We start from the raw sequence: 21,992 nt of genomic DNA, 5'->3' as shown, positions 1-21,992 counted from the left end.
GCTTGCAATGAATTTTTAACGTGGTCACAGTACATAGTGCACTGTTGATTTAGCTTTATAACTGTATTCTCCACCGTTCCATGGATTTTGAAATTTCTTATGCTTGATAACATCTTATAAACTTCTTATCATAGGCAGGACTTGCAACAACATCTTTCCTCACTGCTCTACGTATCACAGTTTTGTTTAATTCATTATTTCTTGCTATTCATTCGGTCTCACTTGCAGAAACCCATGTTGTATTATTTTTCATTGTGCCATATCCAATAGTTCAACTCCATATTCAACTATTCCCTAAGTGCATAAATCAGCTAACTCTGTTCTCAGTTTTTTAATTAATAACTGACAACAGAACATGTATTTTATAAAGAAGAGCTTTTTTCTCTTATGCCTGCCTGCTTTTTACATGTCCTTTACTTCAACTTCCTAAATAGCCAATTTTCTTCTTTTCTTTAAGTGAATTTTTCACTGTGACTGGTTTTTAGTACATTTTCTTTTTCTTGGGTTTCCTAAAGTTTTTCATTTTATTTTTTCTTATCATATTAATTTGAATTGGCCTGTCCATCCCATTTAATAGTTGTTATTGCAGAATGGTGATTTCCTGTTAAAATTTTATTATTGCTGTTCTTTCATCTTGTATTCTGATATTTCTATTTCATTTCCTTTATTATTTATTTGATAAACTAACAAAGCAGTCCACATTATATTGAGTCTTACTATCATATTATGTTCATTTAACTGTGGCATTACTGAGGAGATTATGTATTGCAAAGTAATGCGGTTTTATGTATTGTGTATGAAAGTCAAACTGGACTACCAAATTATTGAGCCTCTGCTGTCACTGAGTTTATAGAAAATATCCAAAAGCTGCTGTTATGAACACATGATTGATTTGAGTCTGACTGTAGTATTGTGTTAACTTAACTGTGACTTTATTGAGATCATGTACTACCAACTAATGCTTTTCTTTCAGTAAATTGTATGTGAAAATTATACTGGACTACTAAATTGTTGAGCCTTTACTATCACTGAGTTTATAGGAAACATTCAAAAGTTGCTATCATGAACATGTGATTGATAAAAAGGATGTTGAAATAATTCCATAATTCCCCATATAATTATATAATGACAAAATGACTTGCCTTTACTTTGCTGTGGCTGTGGTGCAAGCATGTTTCCCTAAATTGGATCAAAAATCCCATACCATTGCAGAAATCAGCCAATTGTAGGTAATAAAATAAGAAAACAAAACACTGAAAAACATAGACAAAAAACTAGAGAAAGTAAGCAACAAAATCAATCAGAGGGACTGTACAAGCATCTAGAAGACAGTAAGAAACTAACTTGACTGAATAACCCCAGCATACTCCTTGCCCTATGACATACATTCCGGATTGCACATCTCTCCTGTTCCATACACAGCTGACAGAATTGTCCTTTGAGTAACTAATATTCCTAACAATGTGAATGGTCTCTCTGAGCTACTGTTGAAATTTTCATGCAAAGACAAGAAACACTGAGTCTGGAAGAAGTTTACTGTGACTTGGCAAGGTCTCATGAGAGAATACTTTTCCCTGGTGCCCAGCTGTTTCTGATGGATCACATTCATCTAGACTATCTACAATGCATCAGAGAACTGCAAAAAAAAGTAACACAAATTAATGTTCTGCTGGGATGACGGACATCATGAAGATAGCTGAAGATTTATGGATAGATATACTGTGTATACAGGAATTATAGACAAATTACCACAAAATATTATAGTTCCCATCCACATCTCAGGCGGTACTCACAAGCAAGGCCCCAATGACAAACATAGTTGTGCTACACAAGGACAATGTTATGACAAAAATCATGCAACAGTTCAATAAGCATGCAGTAACTCTAAAGATCATAATGGCATCAGGAAAATCTTTGCTAACAAACCGATATTTTCAGTGAGGGCATAAGTTCCTTCCTACTTGGAGGGATTATTGGTTGCTGCTATAATCTGGGGTGGCACAAATGATGTAGCCAAAAACGAAGCAGACAAGGCATTAAATGCTATAACATCAGCATTAATTAAGCTTCAGCATAGTAGGGATACCCCATAGATATGATCTTGAAAGCTGGTCTTGTGTGAACGACGCAACCAGGTGAACAAATAGGAAAATAGCCAAAATAGTGAAATCTTTCCAAAACACTCAGTTTGTAACAGTCCCTGAGAACAGAGACTGGTACACTTCTCACGGACTACACCTAAATGCTAATGGCAAGGAAGAAATGGCCAGAACTTTACTTGCAGTCATCTCTCCAAAAAATCAACTAAAGCCTGCAATATCACTTGAGTGGAAGGATCCAGATGGAACTGAGCAAATAATACCACAGCAAGAAAAAATTACAGTACCAGAAATCAACCACAATGTTGTCAAGAGGACAGTAACGAACAATGGAGTAGGAAGATCAGTTTGCAGCAACAGGATATTCAAAAGTCCAGAAACACATTGTGCTCCTAGAAGATCCTCAAGACCAATAAAACCCAGAGTTCAAAGTGACATGTTTTTGTGGGAAAGGAAAGCAACTAACAAATTCCCAGGACCGGGTAAAAACAACTGGCCAAGCCAGCTAGTTAAAACAACAGAAGCTGTGGCATCAACTGCAGACTCTTCAGCATCACTTACTCAATCAAATGTGGTGGAGTATACAACTCCAGTTACTGCAACAACAGGCAGTTCGGCAACTCCTCGGACTGTACGGCGCAAGAAGGCACCTCAACAGCTACCTTGACAACTAGACAGACAGAAGCCAGGTTGGGTAGTAGATCGAGAAATGCAAGATCGCCAAAGAACAGGAACACTTTTAATGCCTGGATCCAGAACTTATGTAAGTAAACCAACTCAGTGCATTTTAAAGGAAGATAATCAGAGTGACCAGTTAAAAATACCACTAAGGCTCATGCACCTAAACATACAGTACCTTAGAAATAAGCTTAATATATTACAGGTTTTTGTAAATGAACAGTCACCTCATATAGTAGTGTTAACTGAGCATGGATTAAAATCTGATGAAATTATTTACTGTAAACTAGAGGGCTACTCCTTAGCAAATAGTTATTGTAGACAGCAACATAAGGGTGGTGGTGTGGCAGTTTACATTAGTGAGAATCTCGAGTACAAGAAAATAAACTATCTAGACCAGTACAACAAAGAAGGCTTGATTGAAGTGACAGGCATTGAAGTCCACACCAAAGAGTGTAGAGAGGTTATGAGAAAACATAAAGTTATTGGGATTTATCATCCATAAAAGGCTGATGTAGTTAGCTTCATAGACATATTTAGTAGAGTAGTGGGATGTTGTGGTCCCAGTGATCGAACTATACTTGGTGATCTGAATATTCAGGCAAAATCTTCCAGTTTGTGTAATATGAGGTTAATAGATACTCTTAACTCATATAATCTCATAAATGTAGTAAATACCAGGGTAACAAAGTCCACATCCAGCAGAATTGATTATGTTATACTATGTAAACATATTAAAGACAGTGTTAGGTGCTGGAATATGGATTTTCACTACTCTGACCAGAAATGCCAGCTTGTAGAGTATGTAAACACAAGCATCCCAAAAATGACAAAAGTTATCGAAAATAAAAGAATCCTAAAAGAGGGTAACATCCTTGCCCTAAGAAATAAATTAGCGATAGAGGACTGAGATCTGGTTTACCAGACTGAAGGATCTGAAAACAAATGGGCCAAATTCTATGATACTATGCTAAGACACTTTGACAGATGCTACTCTGTTAAGAAAATACAAAGAGTGTTCACCCATAACCAAAGTGCAAAAACCAACAGACTGATACTTCCAGCAAATATGATAAAACTCAGGCAAAACATCCAGGACCTGGATGTGTTACACAAGTCAACAAATCTTCAGGTTTTTAAGTCCAAGTACAACGAAGCCAAGAAAATCTTTAAGAAAGAGCTTTCAAATCTAAGAAAACAGATACACAGCAGTGAAATAGCTCAATCAGACAATATAGCCAAGACCTCATGGAGAATTGTAAATCAATTTCGCAAAGCCACACTGAAACCAGAAACTGAAATTGTAAATATAAGACATGAAGGAAATACAATTAAAGATCCTAATAAAGTCTGCAATGTTTTCAATAAATACTTTATATCTGCAGCTGTCAGTCCAGTTAATAACACAATTGTGAGTAGTGACGTAAAACTCTGCCCCTTTGAAGAGCCACCTTTTGAATTCAAACAAGTAAGTGAAAAAGAAATAGGCAGGATAATAAATAACCTAAAGAATAAGGTCTCATCTGGATGGGATGGTTTGAGTAGTATCGTGATTAAAAAATGTAATAAGGAATTAGTTAAAATAATCACCCACCTGGAAAACAGCAGTATCAGAGAACATACATTTCCAAATGTATTGAAATGGAGCACAGTTAAACCAGTGCATAAAAAAGGATCCAAGGAAGAGGTTTCAAATTTCAGGCTCATATCATTAATACCTGTCTTCAGCAAAGTATTTGAAGTTGTGCTGCTGACACAACTTAGTGACTATTTCTTGAAAAATAAGTTCCTAATAGAGACACAACACGGATTCCGAAAAGATCATAGTACTATCACAGCAATTACGGAATTTCTTCACAAAACGTATGGTGCCCTTGATCAAGGAATGCAAACAGCTGGCATATTTCTAGACCTTACTAAAGCCTTTGACTCGGTAAACCATGAGTTACGTTTAAGTAAACTTGAGTCATACAATGTAAATGCTGCATCCATACAATTGCTGGCTACATATTTATTTAACCACAAGCAGTGCACAAAGCTGACTTACAAAATCAATAATCAGTCAGATCATTAATTTCCGGTCCAAATATGAGACAGTCACACAAGGTGTACCCCAGGGCTCAATTTTGGGCCCTTTCCTTTTCCTAGTGTACATAAATGATATAGAGCAACCTTTCAACTCCCAATTGGTAACCTATGCAGACGATACCTCACTGTTATTTCTTGGTAAACAAAATGATGAGTTAACGTTGGTAGTAACTGAGGGACTACATCAAATAACTACTTATTTCCAAGATCGAGGTTTGAATGTTAATATCAGTAAATCTCAGTTATTGCCATTTAAACTTACAAACTCACACCAAACCTCTATCAGTAACATAGGTGGAATTGAAGTAGTGAACACAGAAGGCTGCAGATTTCTAGGTATTCACCTAGATGAAAATCTAAATTGGGTAAACCATATCAAATTTTTATGCAATAAAATCAGCAGTTCATTACATCTAATCAGCCAGTTATCAAAAGTAGTTCCACATCAGACCTTAAAAACAATTTATTATGGAACCATTTTTCCACAGATTAATTACGGGATAGAGATATGGGGTTGTGCTGCCGACATACCTATGAACAGAATATTAACCCTACAGAAAAAAGAGCAGTCAGAATTATCCATGGATTAGGATATAGAGATTCATGCAGGGAAATCTTTGTTCATCATAAATACCTCACAGTCTACTCACTGTATCTTTACAAATTAATTATATTTTTTGTGACACATCAAAACAAAGCAACAAAGTGTTCTGATATGCATGCCTATAATACAAGAAATAAAGACTGCTACTACAGACAAAGAGCAAAATTAAAAACAACAGACCATAGTCCATGCATTAGTGGTCAAATACGGTACAACAGATTACCGAGCTCTATAAGGTGCCACAAAGTGAACTTATTCAAAAGTGAAACTGAAATATTTCTTGATTGACAAGTGTGTATACTCTTTAAGTGAATATTAATATTAAACTGAAATAAATTATAGTATATATATATATATATATATATATATATGGTTATAATAGAAGGAAACATTCCACGAAGGAAAAATATACCTAAAAACAAAGATGATGTGACTTACCAAATGGAAGTGCTGGCAGGTCGACAGACACACAAACGAACACAAACATACACACAAAATTCAAGCTTTCGCAACAAACTGTTGCCTCATCAGGAAAGAGGGAAGGAGAGGGAAAGACGAAAGGATGTGGGTTTTAAGGGAGAGGGTAAGGAGTCATTCCAGTCCCGGGAGCGGAAAGACTTACCTTAGGGGGAAAAAAGGACGGGTATACACTCGCACACACACACATATCCATCCACACATATACAGACACAAGCAGACATATTTAAAGACAAAGAGTTTGGGCAGAGATGTCAGTCGAGGCAGAAGTGCAGAGGCAAAGATGTTGATGAATGACAGGTGAGCTATGAGTGGCGGAAATTTGAAATTAGCGGAGATTGAAGCCTGGTGGATAACGGGAAGAGAGGATATATTGAAGAGCAAGTTCCCATCTCCGGAGTTCGGATAGGTTGGTGTTAGTAGGAAGTATCCAGATAACCCGGACGGTGTAACACTGTGCCAAGATGTGTATGTGGTGTTGTCTGAAAGCTGACGCAGTCCCTCAGCCACATACTCCCGACGATCAAGTACCACGGTCGTGGAACCCTTGTCCGCCGGAAGAATGACGATGGACCGGTCAGCCTTCAGATCACGGATAGCCTGGGCTTCAGCAGTGGTGATGTTGGGAGTAGGATTAAGGTTTTTTAAGAAGGATTGAGAGGCAAGGCTGGAAGTCAGAAATTCCTGGAAGGTTTGGAGAGGGTGATTTTGAGGAAGAGGAGGTGGGTCCCGCTGTGACGGAGGATGGAACTGTTCCAGGCAGGGTTCAATTTGGATAGTGTCTTGGGGAGTTGGATCATTAGGGGTAGGATTAGGATCATTTTTCTTCGTGGCAAAGTGATACTTCCAGCAGAGAGTACGAGTGTAGGACAGTAAATCTTTGACGAGGGCTGTTTGGTTGAATCTGGGAGTGGGGCTGAAGGTGAGGCCTTTGGATAGGACAGAGGTTTCGGATTGGGAGAGAGGTTTGGAGGAAAGGTTAACTACTGAATTGGGGAGTGTATGTGGTGTTGTCTGAAAGCTGACGCAGTCCCTCAGCCACATGTATGTGGTGTTGTCTGAAAGCTGACGCAGTCCCTCAGCCACATTGTATGTGGTGTTGTCTGAAAGCTGACGCAGTCCCTCAGCCACATTGTATGTGGTGTTGTCTGAAAGCTGACGCAGTCCCTCAGCCACATTGTATGTGGTGTTGTCTGAAAGCTGACGCAGTCCCTCAGCAGTGTTACACCGTCCGGGTTATCTGGATACTTCCTACTAACACCAACCTATCCGAACTCCGGAGATGGGAACTTGCTCTTCAATATATCCTCTCTTCCCGTTATCCACCAGGCCTCAATCTCCGCTAATTTCTGCCTCGACTGACATCTCTGCCCAAACTCTTTGTCTTTAAATATGTCTGCTTGTGTCTGTATATGTGTGGATGGATATGTGTGTGTGTGCGAGTGTATACCCGTCCTTTTTTCCCCCTAAGGTAAGTCTTTCCGCTCCCGGGACTGGAATGACTCCTTACCCTCTCCCTTAAAACCCACATCCTTTCGTCTTTCCCTCTCCTTCCCTCTTTCCTGATGAGGCAACAGTTTGTTGCGAAAGCTTGAATTTTGTGTGTATGTTTGTGTTCGTTTGTGTGTCTGTCGACCTGCCAGCACTTCCATTTGGTAAGTCACATCATCTTTGTTTTTAGGTGTATATATATATATATATATATATATATATATATATATATATATATATATATATATATATATATATATATATATATATAAATAGAAAGAAACATTCCACATGAGAAAAATATATTAAAAACAAAGATCCCATGACTTACCAAACGGGAAAGCGCTGGTAGACAGACACAATAAAAAACACACAAACACACACACAGAATTTCAAACTTTCGCACCAACAGTTGCTTCGTCAGGAAAGAGGGAAGGAGAGGGAAAGACGAAAGGATGTGGGTTTGAAGGCAGAGGGTAAGGAGTCATTCCAATCCCGGGAGTGGAAAGACTTACCTTACGGGGAAAAAAGGACAGGTATACCCTCGCACACACACACATATCCATCCACACATATACAGACACAAGCAGACATATTAAAAGGTAAAGAGTTTGGGCAGACATGTCAGTCGAGGCGGAAATGCAGAGGCAAAGATGTTATTGAATGGCAGGTGAGGTATGAGTGGCGGCAACTTGAAATTAGCGGAGGTTGAGGCCTGGTGGATAACGGGAAGAGAGGATATGCTGAAGGGCAAGTTCCCATCTTCGGAGTTCGGATAGGTTGGTCTTAGTGGGAAGTATCCAGATAACCCGGACAGTGTAACACTGTGCCAAGATGTGCTGGCCATGCACCAAGGCATGTTTAGCCACAGGGTGATCCTCATTACCAACAAACACTGTCTGCCTGTGTCCATTCATGCAAATGGACAGCTTGTTGCTGGTCATTCCCACATAGAAGGCTTCACAATGTAGGCAGGTCAGTTGGTAAATCACGTGGGTGCTTTCACACGTGGCTCTGCCTTTGATCGTGTACGCCTTCCGGGTTACAGGACTGGAGTAGGTGGTGGTGGGAGGGTGCATGGGACAGATTTTACACCGGGGGCGGTTACAAGGGTAGGAGCCAGAGGGTAGGGAAGGTGGTTTGGGGATTTCATAGGGATGAACTAAGAGGTTACGAAGGTTAGGTGGACGGCGGAAAGACACTCTTGGTGGAGTGGGGAGGATTTCATGAAGGATGGATCTCATTTCAGATCTTTCCCAATGAAGCAACCATTGGTTGCGAAAGCTTGAATTTTGTGTGTATGTTTGTGTGTCTATCGACCTGCCAGCGCTTTTGTTTGGTAAGTTTCATCATCATAGTTTTATATATATATATATATATATATATATATATATATATATATATATATATATATATATATATATATATATGGTTATAATAGAAGGAAACATTCCACGAAGGAAAAATATACTTAAAAACAAAGATGATGTGGATGATGTGACTTACCAAATGAAAGTGCTGGCAGGTCGACAGACACACAAACGAACACAAACATACACACAAAATTCAAGCTTTCGCAACAAACTGTTGCCTCATCAGGAAAGAGGGAAGGAGAGGGAAAGACGAAAGGATGTGGGTTTTAAGGGAGAGGGTAAGGAGTCATTCCAGTCCCGGGAGCGGAAAGACTTACCTTAGGGGGAAAAAAGGACGGGTATACACTCGCACACACACACATATCCATCCACGTTTTTAAGTATATATATATAGTTGTGTAAAATCTGAATATTTGTAATAGGTGTGATCTAACATCCAATATTGTGCCTTATTAGGTACAATGGTACATTTGTATCATGTATATGTAATGGAAATGAGCGTTTGGCGTCCTTGGCCGGGAGGCCCCTCGCGGGGCAGGTCCGGCCGCCTTGGCGCAGGTCTTATTACATTCGGCGCCACATTGGGCGACCTGCACGCCGGATGGGGATGAAATGATGATGAACACAACACAACACCCAGTCCTTGAGCGGAGAAAATCTCCGACCCAGCCGGGAATCGAACCCGGGCCCGGAGGACGGCAATCCGTCACGCTGACCACTCAGCTACTGGGGCGGACATGTATATGTAATCACATATGTATATATGACTGTACTAAACTTGTAAAAAAAATGCTATGACGTTTGCAAAAGACACCAGTTGGTGTCTCCATGAAAAAAAAAAAAAAAAAAAAAAAAAAAAAAAAAAAAAAAAAAAAAGAAGGTGCGATGAAACTGAAAGTACCTTATTATGCTAAATCATAATCCCAAATCTGTGGTCTAGCACGGCCATGCAATGGGTGAGAGAAGTGTGGAACCGGTAAATGCAATAGCTGAATTGGATCCACAAGTGCTGAACAATCCACATCAGATGTCAACATACCAAACCAGAGTAGGAACAGAAATAAACAAACATGTAACTGTGACAAATTGTCATGTTGTCAACAATGTGTCTTCATGGGCTGTTACAGATAATATGACAAGCGACCACAACTCAAAACTCTTCCTCCTGAAAACCATAAGTTTAGAAGTGAATGAGTCCTGTTCACAGATACTGATTTAAGACATCATAAAAATAAATTGGACCCCATGCAACAGCAAACTGAAATAAACAGTTACTTGTAACCCATTACCTAAAGGTTTAATGCAAACAAAAAAGCCATTGATTTATGGAAAGTTACTAAAGTCACTCAAGAAAAATCTGTGCTCATTAAAGTTTACATTTCAAGATATGAGGCTCTACAAAACAAGTAGCACACAACAATAAGACAGAAGCTTGATGCAGCATGTAGAATGTGTCAGTATGCTCGTGGTATGGTGGAATGACCCAGACACATCCATACCTACAGAGATTTGAAAAATGTATATAAAGAAAAAATACTGCAGATTAGATTTGAACACACAGAATATGTATAGATGAATCAGCAAATAAATAGAAAAGCTCAGAGAGTACTGGGTAATAATCTGAGGGAAAAGATCAGGTCATCTACCAAACTCACAGTTACAAGAAGAAAGCATGGAACCTTGACAGCAGGTTGGGTGGATTTGATAAAATACCTGATGGGCTCTTTACTATCAGGAGACAATAAGGAGAAAGATAACTGTTTACAGGGACAATTAAAAAGAGAGCCGAATGGGCCATACTGAAACTGTGGAATAGGTTTTCCATTTTAAAAAGAGGAAGTTTGCCTATGCAATTAAAGAAAACAAAAGTTCCTGGTTCTGATGTTTTTCAATAAGAACTGCTTAAAGGCCAAATAATAACAATATAATGAAACTCACAAACACATGACCGCAGTCTCTGGCAGCTGAAGCCAGACTGCAAGCAGCAGTGCATTATGGGAAAGGCAACCAGGTGGTGGTAAGGAGGAGGCAGTGGGAGGAAGGCAGAGGGATAGCAGGGTAGGTATTGGGAATGGTAAAGTGTTGCTGAGAATGTGCAGAGACAAGATGGAGAGAGGGTACGCCAGGTAGGTGCAGTCAGATTATACAGATGGCAGTGTGGGATGGTGTTGGTGCATTGGTGGAATGAGGGCTGTGTAGTGTTAGAATGGGACAGGGAAGGGGCTATATGGGTGAGGACAATGACTAATGAAGGTTGAGGCCAGGAGGGTTACAGGAACATAGGATATACTGTAGAGAGAGTTTCCACCTGTGCAGTTCAGAAAAGCTAGTGTTGCTGGGAAGGATCCAGATGCACGAGCTGTGAAGCAGTCATTGAAATGAAGGACGTTGTGTTAGTTGGTGTGCTCATCGACAGGGTGATCCAGTTGATTGTTGGCCACAGTTTGTCGGATGCTATTCATGGGGATAGACAGCTTGTTGGTAGTCATGCCTACATAGAATGCAGCACACTGGTTGCAGCTTAGCTTGTAGGTCACATGCCTGCTTTCACAGGTATCCCTGCCTTTGCTGGGATAGGTGATGTTTGTGACCGGACTGGAGTAGGTGGCGGTGGGAGGATGTGTGGGACAGGTCTTGCATCTAGGTCTATTACAGGGGTATGAGCCATGAGGTAAGGAGTTGGGAGCAGGTGTCATGTAGGGATGAATGAGGCTACTGTGAAGGTTTGGTGGGTGGTGGAATACCGCTGTGGTGAGGGTGGGAAAGATAGTGGATATGATATTTCTCATTTCAGAAGCTGACAAGACACTGTAGTTCAGTTGCTCCAGTCCGGGGTGGTGCTGAGTCACGAGGTGAACACTCCTCTGTTGCCACACAGTGGGACTTAGGGAGGTGTTGGTGATTGTAAAGATAAGACACGGTCATTTGTTTTTGTACAAGGTTGGGAGGGTAATTACGATCTATAAAGGCCTCAGTGATACCCTTGATATATTTCAAGAGGGACAGCTTGTCACTACAGATGTGATGGCCATGGTAGCTAGGCTGCGTGGAAGGAACTTCTTGGTGTGGAATGGGTGGCAGCTGTCAAAGTGGAGGTATTTCTGGTGGTTGGTAAGTTTGATATGAGCAGAGGTACTGATATAGCTGCCTTTGAAGTTGAGGTCAACATCAAGGAAAGCAGCTTGATGGGTTGAGTAGGACCAGATGAAGTGAATGAGAGAGAAGATGTAGAGGCTCTGGAGGAATGTTGATAGGGTGTCTTCACCATCGATCCAGATCACAAAGATATCATCAATGAATCTCAACCAGATGAGAAGTTTGTGATTAGGAAGGATTCTCTAGATGGCCCATGAATAGGTTGGCATAGGATGGTGCCATGCGGGTGTCCACAGCTGTTTCCATGATTTGTTTGTAGGTAATGTTTTCAAAGGAGAAGTAATTGTGGTTGAGGATATAGTTAGTCATGATAACTGGGAAGGAGGTGGTTGGTTTGGAATCTGTTGTGCATTGGGAAAGGTAGTGTTCGATAGCGATAAGGCCATAAGAATTATAGGTATTAGTGTAAAGTGAGGTGCAGTAGTAGTGATGAGCAGGACACCATGTGGTAAAGGAACAGGAACTGTGGAGAGTTGATGGAGGAAATGATTGGTATCTTTTGCATAGGAGGGTATGCTGCAAGTAATAGGCTGAAGGTGTAGGTCTATGAGAGCAGAGATTCTCTCAGTGGGGGCACAGTAAGTGGCCACAATGGGGAATGTTGGGTGGTTGGGTTTATGGACTTTAGGAACCATGTAGAAGGTAGGAATGTAGGGAGTAGTAGGGGTGGGGAGGAAGGTTGACTCCTAGAAGAGGCTTCAGATAGGCCTAACAAGTTGAGGAGAGACTGGAAATCTTGTTGGATTTCTAGATGGAGTCTCTATGGCAGAGTTTGTAGGTGGATGAATCTGACAGCTGGTGGAGTTCTTCTGCCAGGTAATCCTTGAGGTTCAAAACAACAGCATTGTGCCTTTGTCAGCAGGTAGGATTATAAGGTTGGGATCAATTTTTTGGTTGTAAATTGTGGATATTTTTGCAGATGTAAGGTTAGTTTGCATGTTGAGGAATTTGAGGAATGATGGTGAGGCACTGTTTGAGATTAAGAAATTCTGGAAAGTTAACAGGGAGTTATTTTGGGGCTTTAGGGTGGATCACGATTGGATGGTGGAGTGAACTGAGTTAGGCAGGGCTACCTGTGAAACCAGTCATGTGATTTACAAGCTAAGCTGTAACCACTGTGCTACTTTCTTCATGACCATGAACAGCCACTGACCAACTGTGGCCATCAAACTACTGGACCAAACTGTTGCTGAGCATGCCACACAACATGACGTCCTCGATTTTGATGACTGCTTCACAGCCTGTGCCATCTGGATCCTTCCCATCAACACCAGCTTTTCTGAACTGCACATATAGGAACTGTACCTGCAATATATCCTACATTCCTGTAATCCTCCTGGCCTCAACCTTCTTTAGTCATTGTCTTTACCCATCTAGTCCCTTCCCTGTTACCATTCCAGCCCTCATTCTACCAATGCACCTGTCTTTATACTTCTCTACTTTTCCGCTATCCCCCACTTCCCTCTGCCATCTGTCTAACTTCCCGACTGCACCTAGCTGCCCTACTCTCTCCACCTCATTTCTGCACACTCCCAGTAGTGCTTTACCATCCTCTACCCCTACCATGCTATACCTGACCTCCCCATCCCAGCCTTCTCCTTAGGCTGCTGTCACATTGGCACCAATATCAATAGATTCTGCTGATGACTGACATCAGTCAGAGACGGCCGATCTTTTCAATCAGTACGCCATTACATGTGTGGTCACACTGTAGCTGATCCTATCTCCCGAACTTACAGATTTCAGATGACAATCACTGAAATTAAAATCAGTTTGGTTTCTTTGGTCAAATCGAACAGCATTGTTGCCCACAAAGTATGGAGCGTGAGAAACTGATAAGTTTAGTCTAAGAAAAAGTGAGTTTGTGGCACCCTGAGGATGAAAATATCATTATCAGGATATAGTTCAGAATCTATGGACAGAAATTGTAGGTTTATTCAAAAGCTTAAATAAGAAAAATCTTTATTGGAAAATTTAGACATAGATTATAAATTCAAAAATTAATTTGTTCAAGTGAAAAGGGTGTCATATCTTATATGCTTTTAGCTGCTGTACTGTAGGTTGTCATTAGTTGTCTATATATTACTGGCATTTTATGCCAGTAGGGTAGTGATACTTTTAATGTGAAGTGTACAATAGGTCATATTATTATTATCCTTTCTTCATCTTTTCCTTTTATGTATATATAAAACCAATGGTAAGTAACATGTTATTTTGTGCCAGAGATAATGTTTTGATACAAAAAAGACAAAGAGATATGCTCTCCAATTAATTAATTTCTGTATCTTCAGTTGTTTGTTTATACAAGTGGTAGCAGGCGGATTTATGACTCACTCCGCCATGCCAGTATTGTTTAAAAATGTGCATTCCAACCGTGTATTAAAAGGTGTTACAAAAGTTATTAGGAGGACAAGTTTATTTGTATGTATAATTACATCAATAACATCTGTCTGTTCATCATTTCACCCAAGGCGAGAATTCTGCATTGTGAGGTTCAAAGCAGACAAGAGGAATTTGGGCGCACAGCAGAGGTGCGGTCCTGTATCAGCATTGTCATAAGCAGCACTATGTACAGTGGAATTAATGTGAAGAAGTACATAACTTTTAAATGATGAATATTGATTTTAAATGTATTGACATTGAAGGTCTGTTGATATTAGTACCAGTTAAAGGTCACCCAGGATATGTGTACCTTGCAATTTCTTTTAGTTATTCTTTCCAATTAACTTTTTTTAATTATTCAAGCAGCAATTATTAATTAGTTTCCATTATTTTGTCCACCACCCCTATATATGTTGCTATTCAATGGCATCCATTTAAAGGACGGCATCAAGTGGAACATGAACAGACCTTTCTATGGTTGAGATAAATTTTTTTTGGAGAGACATGATTCATTTTATTGTCACAAGAAACTGATGAGATTTTTGTTGTATTTGTTACCTGCCCGTGAGATTGGAAATAAGAAAATCATTGAAGGAGCAAATTAAAATTAAATTCTGCCTACAAACAAGACACACCAGGATTGCTGATTTCAGCAGTAAAGGTAGAAGGTAGCTATGTTGTAAAGCATATATGGCCACACTTGGTGCCATCTCTCTGGCAGTAGATAGTCTCTTTTCCTTCCAATTAATATCCTTTACGGAAACATGCATTTCTATAGAAAAGATGAAAATTTGTATAAAGTCATCATTAAAATGCAAGGTAAGTCATTGAATTCTGTAAGACTGTGTCAGGTAATAGTCAGGTTTATTAGTGAATACACAGCTAAATTCCCCCCCCCCCCATGAACCATGGACCTTGCCGTTGGAGGGGAGGCTTGCGTGAATCAGCGATACAGATAGACGTACCGTAGGTGCAACCACAACTGAGGGGTATCTGTTGAGAGGCCAGACAAACGTGTGGTTCCTGAAGAGGGGCAGCAGCCTTTTCAGTAGTTGCAGGGGCAACAGTCTGGGTGATTGACTGATCTGGCCTTGTAACACTAACCAAAACGGCCTTGCTGTGCTGGTACTGCGAACGGCTGAAAGCAAGGGGAAACTACAGCCATGATTTTTCCCGAGGGCATGCAGCTTTACTGTATGATTAAATGATGATGGCGTCCTCTTGGGTAAAATATTCTGGAGGTAAAATAGGCCCCCATTCGGATCTTTGGGTGGGGACTACTCAAGAGGATGTCATTATCAGGAGAAAGAAAACTGGCGTTCTACGGATCGGAGCATGGAATGTCAGATCCCTTAATTTGGCAGGTAGGTTAGAAAATTTAAAAAGGGAAATGGATAGGTCAAACTTAGATATAATGGGAATTAGTGAAGTTCAGTGGTGGGAGGAACAAGACTTTTGGTCAGGTGAATACAGGGTTATAAATACAAAATCAAATAGGGGTAATGCAGGAGTTGGTTTAATAATCAATAAAAAATAGGAGTGTGGGTAAGTTACTGCAAACAGCATAGAGAACACATTATTGTGGCCAAGATAGACACGAAGCCCATGCCTACTACAGTAGTACAAATTTATATGCCAACTGGCTCTGCTGATGATGAAGAAATTGAGGAAATGTATGATGAAATAAAAGAAATTATTCAGATAGTGAAGGGAGGTGAAAATTTAATAGTCATGGGTGACTGGAATTCGGTAGTAGGAAAAGGGAGAGAAGGAAACATAGTAGGTGACTATGGATTGGGGGTAAGAAATGAAAGACGAAGCCACCTGGTAGAATTTTGCACAGAGCACAAGTTAATCATAGCTAACACTTGGTTCAAGAATCATAAAAGAAGGTTGTATACATGGAAGAAGCCTGGAGATACTGACAGGTTTCAGATAGATTATATAATGGTAAGACAGAGATTTAGGAATCAGGTTTTAAATTGTAAGACATTTCCATGGGCAGATGTGGACTCTGACCATAATCTATTAGTTATGAACTGTAGATTAAAACTGAGAAAACTGCAAAAAGGTGGGAATTTAAGGAGATGGGACCTGGATAAACTGAAAGAACCAGAGGTTGCACAGAGTTTCAGGGAGAGCATAAGGGAACATTGACAGGAATGGGGGAAAGAAATACACTAGAAGAAGAATGGGTAGCTTTGAGGGATGAAGTAGTGAAGGCAGAGGAAGATCAAGTAGGTAAAAAGACGAGGGCTAGTAGAAATCCTTGGGTAACAGAAGAAATATTGAATTTAATTGATGAAAGAAGAAAATATAAAAATGCAGTAAATGAAGCAGGCAAAAAGGAATACAAACGTCTCAAAAATGAGATCGACAGGAAGTGCAAAATGGGTAAGCAGGTGTGGCTAGAGGACAAATGTAAGGATGTAGTGGCGGATCTCACTGGGGGTAAGATAGATACTGCCTACAGGAAAATTAAAGAGACCTTCGAAGAAAAGAGAACCACTTGTGTGAACATCAAGAGCTCAGATGGAAACCCAGTTCTAAGCAAAGAAGGGAAAGCAGAAAGGTGGAAGGAGTATATAGAGGGTCTATACAAGGGCGATGTACTTGAGGACAATATTATGGAAATGGAAGAGAATGTAGATGAAGATGAAATGGGAGATATGATTCTGCGTCAAGAGTTTGACAGAGCACTGAAAGACCTGAATTGAAACAAGGCCCCGGGAGTAGACAACATTCCCTTAGAACTACTGACAGCCTTGGGAGAGCCAGTCCTGACAAAACTCTACCATCTGGTGAGCAAGATGTATGAGAGAGGTGAAATACCCTCAGACTTCAAGAAGAATGTAATAATTCCAATCCCAAAGAAAGCGGGTGTTGACAGATGTGAAAATTACCGAACTATCAGTTTAATAAGTCACTGCTGCAAAATACTAACGCGAAATCTTTACAGATGAATGGAAAAACTAGTAGAAGCCGACCTCAGGGAAGATCAGTTTGGACTCCATAAAAATATTGGAACATGTGAGGCAATACTGACCCTACAACTTAATCTTAGAAGCTATATTAAGGAAAGGCAAACCTACGTGTCTAGCATTTGTAAACTTAGAGAAAGCTTTTGACAATGTTGATTGGAATACTCTCTTTCAAATTCTGAAGGTGGCAGGGGTAAAATACAGGGAGCGAAAGGCTATTTACAATTTGTACAGAAACCAGATGGCAGTTATAAGAGTCAAGGGACATGAAAGGGAAGCAGTGGTTGGGAAGGGAGTGAGGCAGGGTTGTAGCCTCTCCCCGATGCTATTCAATCTGTATATTGAGCAAGCAGTGAAGGAAACAAAAGAAAAATTCAGAGTAGGAATTAAATCCATGGAGAAGGAATAAAAACTTTGAGGTTCGCCGATGACATTGTAATTCTGTCAGAGACAGCAAAGGACTTGGAAGAGCAGTTGAATGGAATGGACAGTGTCTTGAAAGAAGGATATAAGATGAACATCAACAAAAGCAAAACAAGGGTAATGGAATGTAGCCAAATGAAGATGAACATCAACAAAAGCAAAACAAGGGTAATGGAATATAGTCAAATCAAGTCGGGTGATGCTGAGGGAATTAGATTAGGAAATGAGACACTTGAGGTAGTTAAGGAGTTTTGCTATTTGGGGAGCAAAATAACTGATGATGGTCGAAGGAGAGAGGATATAAAATGTAGACTGGCAATGGCAAGGAAAGTATTTCTGAAGAAGAGAAATTTGTTAACATCGAGTATAGATTTAAGTGTCAGAAAGTCGTTTCTGAAAGTATTTGTATGGAGTGTAGCCATGTATGGAAGTGAAACATGGATGATAAATAGTTTAGACAAGAAGAGAATAGAAGCTTTCGAAATGTGGTGCTACAGAAGAATGCTGAAGATTAGATGGGTAGGTCACATAACTAATGAGGAGGTATTGAATAGGATTGGGGAGAAGAGAAGTTTGTGGCACAACTTGACTAGAAGAAGGGATCGGTTGGTAGGGCATGTTCTGAGGCATCAAGGGATCACTGTTCTGAGGCATCAAGGGATCACCAATTTAGTATTGGAGGACAGTGTGGAGGGTAAAAATCGTAGAGGGAGACCAAGAGATGAATACACCAATCAGATTCAGAAGGATGTAGGTTGCAGTAGGTACTGGGAGATGAAGAAGCTTGCACAGGATAGAGTAGCATGGAGAGCTGCGTCAAACCAGTCTCAGGACTGAAGATCACAACAACAACAGCTAAATCTACTTTAATTGAAAAGTACCAATACAGACAAAAATTCATTTTTTTTTTTTTTAAGTAAGTGCTAGCAAAACAATGAGGTTGGCATCCCACCGTCAAAAAATGATAACACTTGTAGTTAGCTAATCATGATGTCACTTCTAAGATGCTAGATAAGACAGTTTCTCAGTTCTCAACGGGAAACATTTTTTCAAATTGTGAAACTGAAATGCACAATAGCAAGACTTCCTTTGATTATTTGCTCACAACATTGCAGATGCAAGAACAGGAAACAGTCCATAAAAGCAATGTAAATACTAGTGAGACACACAATTTGACACAAGTCATGCAACTAATAACACAACAGTTTACACAGTAGTTCACAAAACATCAGGAAAATGTAGGATAAAAGTTTACACAGCAGTTTACAAAACATCAGGAAAGTATAGGACAACAGCTCACAGAGCAAGATCAGTCATTTAACGATTTCAAGAATAGGATTAGTCAACAGTTCAGTGAGGTGAGCTAAACTATACGCACTGAATTATCTGACAAACTATCTGGGAAGTTGACAGAACTAGGTAAACAAACTAAAAAAAAAAAAAAATTACCGGTATCTCCTGCAATATAAATACATTAACAGAAAAATATGATCAGTAGACAGCAAACAGGAAAAACTTGCAGGTGAGTTACAATACCTTAGTGAAGCATATTCTCAATTTCAGGAGACGCAATCCCAAGCATATGTGTTGGTAAAAAATGTGATGAATGCAGTCAGTGAGCTGCAAGACGTATGCAAAAACTTACCTACAGAAGTTCAAAGAGTAGACCAGTTGAGTTTAGAGTCAAAATTTGCCAAAAAACAGAGAAATAAGACATGTGCAGATGTAAAGGAAATAACTGAAAAAGCTGAAGCCGGGATGCTAGATAAGGGCAGCACCCTTGCTGAAAAGGTAGTGCCAGAGTGCAAAATTTATGTAAATACTGTAGAAGAAGCTCTAAAGGAGAAAGAAAGTCAACTTCTAGCTAAAACAGATTCAGGTTTAAAGGAAGCACAGGAAAGGTTATGATGCAGTATTGCAAAAACTATTGATATTTCAAAACAATATTTGACAGAAAACAAACCCATCCTTTTAGAGAAGTTAGATACTTTCACTGGTTACCTACATTATGGGTCTAGCCCATCAAAGAAAAATGTGAAGGCTATAGAATACAACAACACTTGCCAGCAGCTGTACCTGTCGAGCAAGCGCAATTGCCATGTGCTATGCCACAAGCGAACACAACATGCCTGTCACTGACAGATGAGGGAGTACTTATGCATCGATAATTTCCAGTATTTACCTCTGAAGGGATAAGAATGAACCCTTTGGTTTTATCGGAGCATTTTGAAGTATTTTACCTCATACCTGGACCAAAGCCCACAAAATTAGATTTTTTGTCGGATACACACAGGGTGACATTCTGCTATGGGCTACAGACATGGCAGAATGTTTCCACTACATAGAAAATTAAGGGAGAGTCTATGCTACAGCTATGATTACCTGCACAATACACACATACAAAGCTAAGCTAAGGGATAATATATGGAAAGGGACCCTAAACTATGAGATATTTACTGAAGTTACGCTACTATATACATTATATCTATATATGTATAATATTTACAAAATTAAGTAGTGAAAGTACATGCTTTAATTATATTTGAGGGACCAGGAAACTCTTGCTGCAGGTAAACAAGGGAGTACAGTATAAGTGGCAAACTGAATAAGAGGTTGCACCACGCCTATAATACACCTTATCGTTCAGATTTATAAGGTTATTAGAGACACACACATGACATTTAGTTTTGTGATAGCATGACTGCACTCTGAAGTGAATGAATACATTATTGGATAAATGAATAAGGTATTAGTAGCCATCGAGCCACTATACACTTATCTATGAAGATTTAGTTTTAATTTTGTATTAAGTTTTTCTTCCAGGGAACGATGCATCGACATGTCCTAAAGTGAAGAAAGGTAAATGCTTGTATAGTGTTAGGCACCGTATAAAAATAAGAAAGGACTGCACTGCAAGTAAATATGATACATATGAATGTGATACTATGAAAGTATTGGAAGAAGAAAACAGTTGCAGTACATCACATATCACGATGTTAAACTAAGGTTGAGCACTACCAAATAATCAAGGGGTCAAAATCAAATTACTGTAAGCATTGACTACTCAGGAAAGCATCAAACACCTGATATACATTGAAATTTTTATGCACGTTTGTTGCTTATGTAAACACTGTTTGACGCTCACTGTATGTAACATGTCATACTGATGACACAACTTTGCGTACCTCAGCATATGAAATGGTCATCCTTTATACATGTTTGTTGCTTATGTAAACACTGTTTGACGCTCACTGTATGTAACATGTCATACTGATGATACAACTCTGTGTACCTCAGCATATGAAATGGTCATCCTTTATACAATGAACATAACCAGTAAATATTGAGCTCCACTTTCAAACACTGAATAAACATTTGATATGATTGGTATTGTCAGATCTGAGTTGTGTTTATAAACAGCAAACTATTTTGTTCTTGGGATCACAGTTACATCTAGTAATGAGATGTAGGTAACTGAGCACATAAATGCCTTTCCATGGAATTTCCTCAACCCTGTAGTCTGTAGATCCTCCCTGGAGAATGGTAGAGAGGTGAGGAACTGCATAGTTATCTGAGCGGTGCGTAGTATCTATTGTAGCGACTATTGTTTACTTCCTTAATTCTTTGGAATTGATAAATATGCTCCGACTGTAAATTGAAATGAAATGTATATTAATTTATGCCATATAGGAAAACAGAACCTATTATTGTATGAATGTTACATGAAGAATGTATAACCAAACGAGAATAAAATGTGTACTCATATGTGTACTCATATAATTGGAATCGAGCCATGTAATGAAATTGTAATTTAACAAGATATACCAAAACAAAACGATGAGCAATGGGAAGGGAAGAGAATATGTTACAGACTATAAGGTATATAAGTGATGATAATGCATGTTAGCAAATGAACAGGATAAGTGTATTTTGTAATTGTATTTGTATTTTTTTTGTTATGTGTGTAGTATGTGGAAAGGACACAACAGAAAGTTTACGTAATGCAGCAGTATGAAAGATGCTCAAAAACAAAGTGCAAAAACATAAGAAACCTGGCTCCAAAATGTTAAGCGCATATGTGGTAGATGTGGGTGTGCATGTGAAAAACTAAGCATGGCAATACTTCATGTAACATGAATTTTCTGTGCTCAGCAACATCTTAAAAACATGAATTTTCTTTGCTTGACAGCGTCGTAAAACAGCAAGAAACTTATCTCGTCAATGGATGTTGGATGTTACG

The 21,992-nt window shown here is 39.4% G+C and overlaps 1 protein-coding gene across 1 annotated transcript in view; it reads left to right on the top strand.

Moving 5' to 3' along the window:
- The window catches only part of LOC126088243 (dynein intermediate chain 2, ciliary-like), a 396,539-nt gene that overhangs the window by 341,912 nt on the left and 32,635 nt on the right, over positions 1-21,992 (top strand). The gene's annotated exons all lie outside the window — the stretch shown is intronic.

The sequence above is a fragment of the Schistocerca cancellata genome, chromosome 6 (genome assembly GCF_023864275.1).
Source record: "Schistocerca cancellata isolate TAMUIC-IGC-003103 chromosome 6, iqSchCanc2.1, whole genome shotgun sequence".
In the NCBI taxonomy this organism is placed as follows: Eukaryota; Metazoa; Arthropoda; class Insecta; order Orthoptera; family Acrididae; genus Schistocerca; species Schistocerca cancellata.
The sequence above is the reverse complement of the archived record's forward strand: the minus strand, read 5'-3'. Positions and strand labels throughout refer to the sequence as shown.